General features: G+C 38.0%; 1 protein-coding gene across 1 annotated transcript in view; it reads right to left on the reverse strand.

Moving 5' to 3' along the window:
- The window catches only part of LOC135214027 (uncharacterized), a 322809-nt gene that overhangs the window by 111347 nt on the left and 201462 nt on the right, over positions 1–10000 (reverse strand).

The following is a 10000-nucleotide window of genomic DNA, read 5'->3' on the forward strand; positions in this document are numbered from 1 at the left end:
TCTGAATAAAAGTCATTTATAAAAAATATCAATATAAGTAATCTATATAAAAAATACAAATGTGTAGTAATTTATATAAAAAATACTAATATATGAAGTAATTTACATAAAAAAATACAAAAATATATAGAAATTTATATAAAAAATACAAATATATGAAATCTATGAGAACCATAATGATTAAACCAAAAACAGACTATGCAGTAAACTCAGTATGAAAAGTAGACACATCTGTTATCTTGGTAATTGAAACTAGTTTAATTATTCTTAATTATCCGAATATTTGAAGGGAAAGCTATGAATATCATAACACCAGAACTTTTATGGGCAGTTAAGAACCCTTCCACAATTTCTTTCAAATGCAAATTGTCAAATTTCCTTCAACAGCTGACTGTCTAGTCTATTATAGTACACAGTCTATGATATATGACCGTAATTTAACGCAAACTACCATAAACCATCCAATTTTCTATTGCACTGCTCTTTGCCATGTCTGTCCCAGATCTTTCATTGTATTGCTTATTTAGTAAAAAAATATATATATAGATATATATATTATATTAATATATATATTGAATCACGGAAAGTTTAAGGAAACGTTGACAATTCCAACCATAAATAAACGATGGTATGCCATGAAGGAAAATAAACGACGGAGTAACCGCGAGATCTTTCGACGTCCAAAAGTCCTTTACTAACAGATGAACTTAGTAAAGGACGTTTGGAAGTCGAAAGGTCTCGCGGATACTCCGTCGTATATTTTCCTTCGTGGCATACATCTTTATATTTAAATATATATAAGACCTCATTCCACCAGCGTTTCTGCTCCCCAATAAACAATAAATGCTCTCTAATTCTCATTTATTAAGGCCTTAAGCGCTTCACCAGTGAGATACGAGCTGATGTGCATGCACGCAAAACAGTAAAGCTCAACCTCCCCGCTCTCCCTTACCCAACCATCCCACCATGATAGCAACACCCTCAAGAAATCTAGAATATCCGATAAAGCTTTCGTGATTTAGAACATTATCTCTCGTATAAAGTACACAAACGACACGAAACTACATTTGCACATAATTTTTCTTTAAGGAAAAAAGAAGCTAGACTATTTCGCGCACCAATCCATACCCATTTCACCGACATCTCACCTCGGACACATCCAATAATGGTGTTAAGCTACTTTCCTGATGACTACTTAAATATGCAATGTTCTGCTTATAAAAGTAAGAGGTCCTGGTAAGAAAAAATAGCATTGTAAAATTATGTAAATACTATGAAATAACTGTAAATCTGCATTAATGTATTTTTCTCATAAAAGATAAGAAACAAAAATAATGGACCCGCTTCGCCTAAAACTTGATACACTTTCTTTCCCGTACAATCGACACTGCCTTAACAAAACGTAGAAAAGTTCCACACTTCGTATCTGTTCTCGGGGGACAGGCCACCAGCTGAGGCAATAAGCTGCTTCCTCCCCCCCCCCCCCCCCCCCAAACCCAAACAACTCATCCACAACAAACCAGATTTCCCGAAATACTGATAACAACATCTGGCGAAGCCTGGGAAACTCTTTGACGTTTATGAGAGGGGAAACTATTTTCCAAGTTGCAGGATTACAACTTGCAAGTACAAACCTAATTTCATCTTTAGGGGATTACGACAGTTTTTCTGGCCCACTTTTTCGTGACCCTATTTTTTTTTCTCTTTCTTTCTTTTTCGGCTTTCGCTTCGACCAAGAGCTACGTGAGGGTATTGGAGGCGTTGAAAGTTCCGTTTGCAATGAATATTTATGTAGCACTACCAACAAAATTTAATCAAATATAGAATAGGTAAACACCGCATTCTATAATTTTACATCAAGTAAACTTATAAGTAACTCGATTTTGTAAAAAAAAAAAAAAAATTAACATAACAAATTCTATCTTAAATATCACTTTGCCAGAGTAATGGATATATAAGCATTATTGCCGGGAACGACCTTGACATAAAACTCTGACATCGATAACTAGAGCAAAAGATATAAAAGAATTTACAAAAATATAATAATAATATTGCAGTAATATCATTCAGTAAAGTAGTAATGTTTCTCCAGCATTAATATTGTTCCTGCCTACACGCGATACCAGTAACAAAAAAGGTATTGTCAAATGTATTGCCACATTTTGAGATGCCCTCCCAGAGAGAGAGAGAGGAGATGAGAGGAGATTGAGAGAGACGCGAGCGAGACGAGAGAGATCCGAGAGAGAGAGAGAGAGTCGTTCTTTATGTGATATGAGAATGCCTGTTATTAATAACACAATTTACCTAATAATGATGACCTAAAAAAAAAAAAAAAAAAAAAAAAAAAAAACTCGTGGAAAAGAAATTGTAAAAACGTTCCCTAACAGGACAGCCTCTTATTTTCTTATCTCTAAGCCTAAGCAAATAAGGACATTGAACTGGAGCCCGGTTGGCAATCGTACCTAAGGTTAATAATAATTATAACCCCGTTATAATTTCTGCTGAATTCCTTTCCCGAGTCTCAGTTACCTGGCGCATAAAATAGGATAAACCTATCAATCACGCCAAGACTGTCGTCGTCAATAATGACCCAGCGTGCAGAGCAACCTTCGAAGGCAAGTTGGCCTCGATCAAGGTCCAATACTCAGTTGTCGGAAAAGCGACGCATCGCGTGGACTTAACGATGGCTACAGGTAAACACTTTCTACAAAATGGGTTTTCTGTGCGTCGACCAAAGTTCCAGAATTATTAATCATGGGTTAAGCATGGCTTGCGTGTGAGACCTTCCTCCCCCTTCCCTTTTTTTTTTTTTTTTGACCAAGTATACTGCACATACATACACACCATTTATATAATATTATATAGTATATATATATATAAAATATATCTATATATATATATTTATATATATTATATATATATTATTATAGATGTGTGTGTGTGTGTGGGGTGTGTGTGTGTAGAAGTACTGGTCATTTTTACCAATTACATATGTAATTGTAACAGCCAAGCCGATTAAAAAGAAAAAAAAAACGCGAAGCACTCGAGAAGTTTAGAGGGCATCTTGGCTATTACACGCACACACACACACAAACACATATGTGTGTGTATATATATATATATATATATATATATATATATATATATATATATATATATATATATATTATATGTATATATCTATATTAGTGTGTGTGTGCGCACGTGTGTATAAATGAATCACGAAAATTTGGAAAGTGAAGAATATTTAAATTACCTTTATTTATACATATAATCTTCGGCATCGATAACTGTCATTCCTTTCACGCCAGTATGGCATAAATCGACCAAAGTACCTGCCATTCGCGATTTTTCATATGTGGAGCATTTATACAGACAAACAAGCAAAGCGCTCATATCTCATATTCGAAGAAAATACAATTCATGGTGAAAACAATGAAACAACTTACAATCATTCCATTACGAAACCCCAATTCCCTTGTAATTCCCGCAGAATCCCCTCGAGGTGATTAGATGCAATGCACAAGAATGAAAAACGGTTCGTGGAAAGAGATAATTCAGCTGCGCCAAATAGGAACGGAGCGTCGAAAACAAAAGACGTCGACCCCACCGGGTGAGAAGGAGCGTCATCATACCCTTTCGAAACCCCTCAAAAGATTCCAGAGGCACTTGGAGGGATTCCCCAAACCTAAACACAGCCACACTCAAATGGCATCAACAGCTTATACTCTGGGAAAATGCACCAAAACAAAAGTTCTGTTCATGCACTGATTGCAGTGCGCCTCTCCGTTCTCCAGCTTAGAATTGTACAACTCGATGCTGCATGCTGTTCTTCACCTGAACGAGGTTCATAGTGCCATCTTTAATTCGTCGTTTTTGAAGTGTCTGAACGTACTACGATGTACACATGTGCCCACACGCTTGTGCGCATAAACGCGTAATAAATCTATGCTGAAGTTACTGTCACAGTTCCTCCTTTGCCCTGAAATTTCTAAATTGATTAAACCAGCATAAGATGAAACGTAACAAAAATGTCGTTAACATCAGTAGTATTTGATGTAAGACAGACCAAAGCCAACAAAATTGATTGTTAGGCTTAGGCAGAACACCAAACCAGAGAGAGAGAGAGAGAGAGAGAGAGAGAGAGAGAGAGACTGCAATAATTCAATCAGACCACGATCCTTGACCTCCGTTTGTTGATAATGTGCAGGAGCATAATCAGGTGAAAAACACACACACTACATACAAAGATTCACTACGTTCGTACAAGGCTTATTGATTAAACACCCCATTTATAACTGGGTGCGTTCCTTGCCACCACTTTTCACTACGGTCATATATTCGGTTAAGTAAAGCCCCCTGCAGAGGTCAGTTGGTAATAATAATGATATAACGTTGCATAGTGAGTCACGGTTATTTTACTTTCATAAATTCGGTGTTTCAGGAGTGTATAAAAATATTCCCCATAAAATGAAGATCCATTTGCGACTTTATTTTCGGAATAAAAGGAATTGCAATTTTTTTTAGCCTGGTTTTCTTTCTTGGAATAAGTATATCTTAGTTTTTACCAGACTACTTAGCTGATTAACAGCTTATACTCTAGGGCTGGCCCGAAGGATTAGATATTTTTACGTGGCTAGGAACCAATTGGTCATCTAGCAACGGGACCTACGGTTTATTGTGGGATCCGAACCACATTATATCGATAATTGAATTTCTATCACCAGAAATAAATTTCTCTGATTCCGCGGACCACCGGAATGGTAGGCGAGCGCGAAAACCACTCGTCCAACGAGGAACTCTCTTTCTTGGACTGAATCGTTAACTGTAGGTTTCTATCTCTTTAAATGAGGAGAGAGAGAGAGAGAGAGAGAGAGAGAGACTGGGCGCTAGGCCACGTGGGATGAGTGTGTAGTAAATCAATAGTGAACTTAGCAAGCACGAGACATCTGACGCTCTCAAGGCATCTACTACTACGTATCTACACGCAGGAGAATTCTTGTCGTAGACCACACGCGATGCCATCGACTTTCTAACCGTGATCAGTTATTGACATTCAGTAATGGAATATCAATTTCTACCATATTCAGCTGCAAAGAACCCATTAATCAAAAATGACAACTTGCTACCAGTAAGATGCAGACGCTAAATTAATTGGTCCTTGAAATTTAGAGCATCTCCCGTCTGCTTCTGAATTTGAGGTAGGAATGCGACATTAAACACACACACACACACACACACACAAAGAGGAAGAGAGAGCAATTTTCAGATAGGAATTCGACATTACGAGAGAGAGAGAGAGAGAGAGAGAGAGAGAGAGAGAGAGAGAGAGAGAGAGAGAGAGAGAGAGCGCGAATGGGGATTATTTTCAAATACATTTCAAAAAGATGTTATGTGGCACGACAATATTCGAAGCAACAATAAAATAATTTTATATGGTCGCAGTGGAAAAAAAAAAAAGATCAGATATCCTAAAATATTCCATTTTTCGCACACGACATTACCAAAAACTTTCCAGCATTACTGCAAACTCGCGGACACACACAAAAAAAGGGACGGAGGTCGTAAGCAGTTGCGAGAAGCAATCTATCAAGCGCCATTCACCGCGGGTGCAACCATGCAACAATGCTACACCAACTTTCGAAATGTTCCCGTCGCGACACTTAATTTTCCAGCTGCCGATTTTTCAGAACGATTTACTCCCAACGTATAAACGGTCATTAAGAAATTTCTTTCAACAAAAACTATCCAATACTATACGACCGGTCCGATAGTTTTCACATAAACCACTTCTTAATGACCTTTATACCCTTGAATTCATATATATAGATTTTTGGCATTATGCCAAGCACTGGGGCAACTAAGGCCATTCAGCGCTGAAACGGAAATTTTAAAGTAAAGGGTTTGAAAGAAACATCGCAGTTGCACTATGAAACAATTGTTAGGAGAGGGTGGACAGTACGATGGAAGAAAGAGAATATCAATGGAGGTACAGTAAAAGGAATGAAAGTAGTTGCAGCTAGGGGCCGAGGGGACGCTGCAAAGAACCTAAAGTAATGCCTACATTGCACCTAATGAGGTGCACTGACGGCACTATCCCCTATGGGATTTATATTCTTGAAGACAAAATATTGACAATGAACTATTTTCTCATACAATGAACAACCATGATAAGATTTTTACAATGAACTGACAATGCGGCACTGGTGGGCTTAATTAATGCGACACCAAATTAGAGAAATCAATCTATCAATTGTCTCTCGTCAAAGTCGTGGTAGAAATTGCATAAGACCGCCTTGTCCCTACGTGTGATTTCAAAGACCACTGTGCAATTACCAACTTTTCTTTGCTAGACAGAGAAAGCATAGTTATGCATCTGTCTGGGAGGAGGAGGAGGAGGAGGAGGAGGAGGAGGAGGAGGAGGAGGAGGAGGAGGAGGAGGAGGAGGAGGAGGAGGCATCTAATAAATTCACCCCACAGACTGGCAGTAGTTTGGCGTTGTCAAAAACTTCAGCCTGAGTCGTACATAATGCACTGTGCTAGTAAATTGTACATGGTTACGTTGTTTTATCTCTTATCTTCACTCTGGGATTTAATTGAAGATTTCAAAAGAAAAGTCTAAAAGCAGGAACTGGAAATGAAAAAAAAGGGGGTATTTGCTATATAAATGGTTATATTACGTGAAAGGTACACCTTCAACTACCGATATTTTTCTAAAACGTGTGACTTTTTTTATTCATTCTGATTAAAATCAGAATGAATAAGGAAAATTCATAAAGTTTAACAAACTGATCTTCACACTTGCCATAATTAAGGTCATTTCGTCCTGTCCTTTCATTCAAAATTAACTAGACTTATATTTCCACAGTTCAAATTATTCACGAAATACACATGAGGGCAAGAGTTAAAAACTTGAATTGACAAGATTGATCAAACCAATCGATCTCACAGTTCACAACTTCTATAAAGTACCCACGGGATTCATATCGTACAATATGAGACCATATCTAGCCCAGACTTGACGTAAAGAAACGTAGAAAAGAAACTCGTAAAGGACTAACTCCAATGAGTAGTAAACGACTGCTTATAAGTTAAGTATATCTTTGTTTTAACCAGACCACTACTGAGCTGATTAACAGCTCTCCTAGGGCTGGCCCGAAGGATTAGATATATTTGTACTTGGCTGGGAACCAATTAATTACCTAACAACGGGACCTACTACTTATGGTGGGATCTGAACCACATTATAACGAGAAATGAATTTTTAATCACCAGAAATAAATCCCTCTGATTCCACGTTGGCAGAGAGGAGAATCGAACTCGCGACTACCGAATGGTAGGCGAGCACGACGACTGCTTCTAACATCAGAGACACATGACTATGAATACAGGAAGAAGACTTCACATCAAGCACGTCGGATGAAAGATACAATTACAGAGCCAAGCGATGCGATGAAAGCTGATCTCCGCTTATGCATCAACAAACGCAGTAAGTGAATTGGAAGTTTTGTATTGTGTAAAATTGTTAGTAATAATTCACCTAACTAAGCCATAACCCACATATCGGGTTAACCTAACTGATCAAACACTTTTTTTTTATATAAATACTTTTTGCACAAGTTCAGGGGACAGATGGAAGAATGGTTGGTTGATCTTAACATAACGAAAGGAATTAAGGGGCAGTTTACACAACATTCCAATTCTGGCGGGGAGCCAAAAATACGAGATATTTTTAACATACACTAACGAGACACATTTCAGGGACACTTGTGGGGGTGTCTTACACACACACACACACACACACACACACACACACACACTTTCTATTTTGTTCATTGGTTACCCAAGTTAGATGTCAAAATATATTTCACTTTGCAAAATAAATTACGCAATTTCTTTAAAATTAGAGACCCAATACCAAAAAAAGGCCTTCGATCCAATCTAATCTACAAATGGCAGTGTAGTGATTGCGAAGCCATTTCCGTTGGGAAAAATACCGCATCAGCTTGGTTGAGATGGTTTGAACACCTCGGTAATTCATTCCGTACAGGCAATTATCTTTCAAGACCTAGTTACGGTGTAATTAGAGAACACAGAGAGGAGACTGGTCACACTTTACGTAATGACGATTTTCCAGTGTCCAATATTCATGTTTGCTGCAGACCTCGACATTTCTTCAGAAGTACTGTATTCCTTGAAGAAGAAACCTTTGGCTAAAAATGTGGCTGTAATTTCACCCTTGTGGTTTTAGTCTGCGTTTTACTGGTTTGTCTATTTGTCTATTGACTAGTGAATTCACTGCGCCTTTGCACCTTCCACTGTTATTTAAAATCTGTATTTTGCTTTAATTTATTTTGATTGGCCATTTTATAAAAATTTTTACCATTTCCATTGTAATTCTGCTATATTACCATGAATTTTTTGTTGTAAGAATTATATTACTATTTTAATTTGTAGGTTGCTAAGGAGTGAGAGTTACTCGAAACGTCCCAATACAGTTGTGAAAAAGGCGCTGGTGTAGCCATATATTATATATAAACACCACACACACACACGTATGTGTGTAAAGCCCCATATGCTAAACTATTCAGGAATCATTCCTTAACCCTCCAAAAATATTGACTAGAGATCGTCTTTCAGACTAATACTTGGCAGGCAAAATACTCTTCAAGGTTAAAACGCAATTATTCCGCATCAGCTGATAAATCTCAGGAACTCTGGTTAGCTGAGTCTAATTCCCACCAGGATATGCAGCCGTTCCTCTCGACTGCGTCCTTACAACAATATACGCAACTTGAAAAAATTGACCTGGAGTATATAATGTATAACAGATACCGGAACTTGTTTTTTTTATGTGATAATATAACTATATTCGCTAGCTGCTGCTGCTATTCCGAAATGCTGCAATGCAGCACAAATTGTTCTCACTCAAGCGAAGCAGTCAACCTTAGATGAAGCAATACAGTTCCATTAACCAAAATGAATAAAATAGAGATTCGTCAGTTTACTACCAACAGTTACTGTAAACCAGACATCGAAGAGTGACGTGGCGTGAGCTATAGCCAGCTTCTCGTCCTAGGAAGAGGAGGAGGAGGAGGATCCCAGGGAACGCGATGTGACGTAAAAGCTATTATGGCGGGAAGAGCTAATGAAAATAATGACGTTATCAGAGCATAAACGACGACTTCGTACTCCAGCAGCTATAGCTCAGCCGCCACGCGAACACATCCAGTCAGAAGTGGAAGTCACTCACTGGACCATGAAGGAGTTACGTGACAAAGCAAGCGACAGATTATTACTGCCTATTTATTTGATTAGTTCTTCTCCCTTTAATCGTTTGATAGTGTTTTAAAGGTTTTAAGTTTCAATTTTTGAGTACTATTTCATTCTGTCGAGTCGATATACCAAATAAAAATATTTGTATTTTTTCCCAGCATAAGAACCTATAGGCTTACATGTATGGAGTAAATCTGCGCTTACCTATCTTCAGCTGTTAATGAATGAAGTCTGAAAAACAAAGCCCTTTTTTATTTGTTCCTAATAAATGCGAAGACATTACTGAAATACTTGCATACCCATAACGACGAAAATGACGATAATATAAGGGAGGGGTGGGACATAGTCGTAGGCCAGTAACCTCCACGTTCAGATATCAGACTAAAAGTACTTTCGTTCTATGTAATTTATAAGCAAGCCAGTGCAGTGGCCAGAGAGACTGGCCTTGTGAGCGACTGCCCATGTACTATCGTGCCAACCCTATTTGACGTTGTGTAACATTCCGAAGCTTAGGTATAATTAACAGGCTGGTGCCAGGTAAGATTACCTGTACACTGTCACCTCTATCCTAGGGTTGTGGTACTGCAGCTGGTTACATACGCAAAAATAAATAAATGTAGAAATCAACTGTTGCTGGTGATAAGGCTACAAAAGTTGGTAGAAACAATGAAAGAGTAGAGGATGATGTAATGAGCAAAGGAAAGCACGGATAAAATAGGCCTAG

This window comes from Macrobrachium nipponense, chromosome 43 (assembly GCF_015104395.2).
Source record: "Macrobrachium nipponense isolate FS-2020 chromosome 43, ASM1510439v2, whole genome shotgun sequence".
NCBI classification, from domain to species: Eukaryota; Metazoa; Arthropoda; class Malacostraca; order Decapoda; family Palaemonidae; genus Macrobrachium; species Macrobrachium nipponense.